The sequence below is a fragment of the Otolemur garnettii genome, unplaced genomic scaffold, assembly GCF_000181295.1.
Source record: "Otolemur garnettii isolate 467f Iridium unplaced genomic scaffold, OtoGar3 scaffold00129, whole genome shotgun sequence".
Taxonomy (NCBI): Eukaryota; Metazoa; Chordata; class Mammalia; order Primates; family Galagidae; genus Otolemur; species Otolemur garnettii.
This window is the reverse complement of record NW_003852524.1, coordinates 1611291-1615307: the sequence shown is the minus strand read 5'-3', so window position 1 is coordinate 1615307 and position 4017 is coordinate 1611291.

Below are 4017 nucleotides of genomic sequence, written 5' to 3'. Positions count from 1 at the left end.
GCCCTTTCTACAGTGGCATTAACCCATTCATGAGGGTGAAGTTTGAATGACCTAAACACTTCCATTAGGCTCCACTTTCCAATACTGTTGCATTGAGCCTCTAAGTTTCAACATGAGTTTTTCAGGGGACCAAAACATTCTCAAAGCAGGTCCTTATCTGTTTCTATTGAACAGAGTATGACAGAAACAATGGACATCACTTCCAAAGTTAGGTTACGAAAAGAGAGTGGCTTCCATCTTGCCTGCCCCCTTGCATGTTCTCTCTCCCTCCCTCTTTCTCTCATTTCACAATCAGTATGAGAATCTTTATGAAATCCCTACAGGTTAAGGCACTGATATTGTTGTCCAACAGTTGAGGGTAAGGCACTAATGTCCTCTGTCCAACCAGAGTTCTGCCCACAACAGATGAGTAATATTAAGAGCAGATCTTCCCCTAGCAAGACCTTAAGATGACATCATCCCAGCTGGCATCTCTGTTGCTTCCTAGTGAGAAATTTTAAGCCAGAGAACCCAACTAAACCATATCTGGATTCCTCATGCATGAAAATGCAAAGTGGCAAAGTAGTTTAAACCACTAAGTTTTGAACATTTATTACTTAGTAGATAAGTAACACAGAAAATGAGTGGCACCTGATAGTTATTTAAATTTTAACATTCATGAAAATTAGTATTCTTTTTCTCACAAATTAGTGTGTTTTGTGATTTACTTCTTCATATATTTTTGCCATTTTTCTATAGTTATTCCCTTTTAATTTTTAGGAGTTCCTTAAGAATTCTCTTTCTCTGTCTGGCATATATATATATATATATATATATATCTTTCTCTTCTTTAGAAAATTATTTCCCCTAGTAATTATCTAGCAAATATATTTATACTGAATGTTAAATGAGTGAGAAAAATTTTAAGTCTAAATTTTCTTGGGATATTTGCAACAAAACAATGTTTTAATAGTTCAGGGAACATATGAGTTCTGGTTACAAGTCAGCTGTATATATACATACCAGTCAGCTATATATATACATAGCAGTCAGCGATATATATAAAATACATAGCTAATATTTTTACAAGTTATTATTTGCCCTTATATTATGCTTATGGTGTTTTAGCAAGAATAATTTTTAAAATAATAATTTATTTTTTATTTTTCAATAGAAGTATCATTTTTTTGCTTAAGAAAACAAAGCAATGATTTGTTAGAGCATGTAACAAAGTTCTAACTGGTAAATAACATTTCATGTTTATTTTATATCCTTCCTTTTAATGCTTGCCTGAGTAGTTCTAATAGTTTATCATTTAACAGTCTTGGATTTTTTAGAAAAATAATCACATAATCTGCTAGTAATGGCAGAATTTTATCTTTCCTAAGCTTTATATCTGTTTTTGTTTTATTTTCTTGGCAAGAACATTCAGAGGCAATTGACTCATTAATAGTAATAATGATCACATTTGTCCTTAGTTTTTTAATTTAAAGGACTGGTCACAGCAGACTGCCTTTAATTAAACGAATTTATGTAATCATTATCTGCAATGCAAATAATTATAAGATGCACCTTTGAGATGACAAAATAGAGAATATTTTTATAATCATGAAGTTGCTTTATATTCCTATTAGCCTAATAATTTCTATTTTTTTCATGTTAAATCAATTGAGGTTATTATGTGCTGTCTCTTTTTAGTCTCAGTGAAATATATGATACTAAGTCATAATGACTTCTATTATAGCAGATATTCTATGATTAGGTTGAACCCTAGTTGTCATCTTATCTAAATGTCTATTTCCTATAATTACAAAATTCAGTGACTACTTACTTGCTTTCTGCATGTAAGGGAGGATTTATTATTTTAAGTGAACAAATACTTATTTTTAAACAAATAAATAATGATTTTAATATTGCATTATTATTCTACTTTGATGAACTAGTAAGTTCTTTACCCCTGTTCAAGGTACAATGAAGGGTACTATTGTCAGCCATATCCTCCTTAGGTATATGTGATTGACTGTAATCAATAACAGTGTTGCTGTCACTTCAGCCCATGTCCTGCCATCCTCATTTGCTACCAAACCACCAAACCTGCCCTCAACACCTATGAGAGCTGTTACCTGTTGTTGAATCTAGTGCCTAGACTGCCCACTTACCTCCCTCCAAGAACTGCCCATGCTTATAGCTCCTCTCCACCTCAACATATCCTGGGCTCTTTGACTGTCCCTGCACTGGGATATCTATGCAGTTCCTTCTCTTTTAAAAGCCTTGGATTTTTCAGTGAAAGTCAAGTCTTGGAGGAAAGAAATACACAGATGGGTTTTAGAGGATTCAAGATTTATATCCACACGAACTTATTATGGTATAGAGACTTCAGAATTTAGGGCTCAGGATAGTTAATGGTTCAGCTTTGTTTTAAATGTAACTATTCATTATATATTTTTTCCTAAAGAGAAAATGAAAGCTTGTTGACCACTGAGCACTCTTCATAAGTTTAGGAGTGGGTGCATCAGTCTAGAAGCTGTTTGTCATTAAAGTGGACTGAGATTACTGTGGGTTCTGATGATACCATGTGTATGAACCTGGGCAAAGTCTAGTTCTCCTCTGGACCTCTGCATTCTCATCTGACGTTATCTATGTGTTATACCATATTCTTTTCTATTAAGAAGTCTATTGGCTACAGCTTGTCCTAGAAGCCCATTAGCCAAGATGTAAAGTAGTTAAGTGTTATCTTTGGTAATGTCAACCTCTCTTTTCTTTAAGTATACTTCTGTCAGTTGTATGCTTCACCTTCCTCTCCTTGCCTGGGTATATACTAAGTTCATATTCATTTCTTTCTCTTCTTTAGAAAATTATTTCCGCCCAGTAATTATCTGGCAAATATATTTATACTGAATGTTAAATGAATGACAAAAACTTGGAGTCTAAATTCTCTTGAGATATTTGCAACAAAACAATGTTTTAATAGTTTGGGAAAATATGAGTTCTAGTTACAAGTCATATGGATGAGGCATCTTCACATGTTGGACTGGTTATGTCAATTAACTCACAAGGCATGCCCTGGTTGAAGACATACATCTACAGGTGACTGAACATAGAACAGAGGCCCATAGCACTATTACACAACTGAACAAACACCAACAGGCATTCTTCCTCCCCACTCTTATTCCTCCTTCCAAGAATACAAGTGCATCTTCTCAAGCATTGAGAGCTATAGGTTTTCCTGATTTACTTGGAAGATAAAGAGACATGTTGACATTCTCCCAAAATCAAAAGCAAAATGTGTTTACAAAAATTTTAGAGCCACAGCCTGTTGAAGTTTGTTTAATTGGAATATTTCTTCAAAGATAGTCAAATTCATCAGCAAATCTGACAATGGTAACTACTTCAGATACTCTAGTCAAACTCATCAGTAAATCTAACAATGATAACTATGTTTAGAATATATAATAAAAAATTCACCTAGAAAATTATTCTATTTACCAAGAAAGAGTAATTTTTCAGAAGCTAGTACACTTTTAACCTTGAATGCCACAGTCTCTCATATCTTTCAACTTTTTGTACAAATATTGTCTTCTCTTTGAGACCCTTCCTAATCTTCTCATGTTAAATAGCAATTCACCATGTCCCATTCCTCAACGTCTAACATTTTGCTTCATTGAATTCATCACTTTGTTGCATAATGTACATTTACTCTTTATTTTATATTTTCAATGTAATCACAAGAATGTTAGCTTCTTGAGGACAGGGACTTAGTTTTTGTTCACTAATAGTAGGGGTGCCAAAAAATGTGTACACAATGGTATTCATGTATTATTTTTTGAAATTGCATTATGGTAGCAATGAGTAGTGTGACTTCTGCTCAAAAGATAGCATTAATCAAATGAATACTAGCATCACCATACAACAAGAAAGACAGTCATAGAAAATGGCAGAAGCGTGACTGTCATTAGAGGAGCACGAAAACATTTTGAAGTCGTATTCAAGAAAGTTTTAGAAGTACAAAAACAATGGAGGTGTAAGCATGCAACAGAA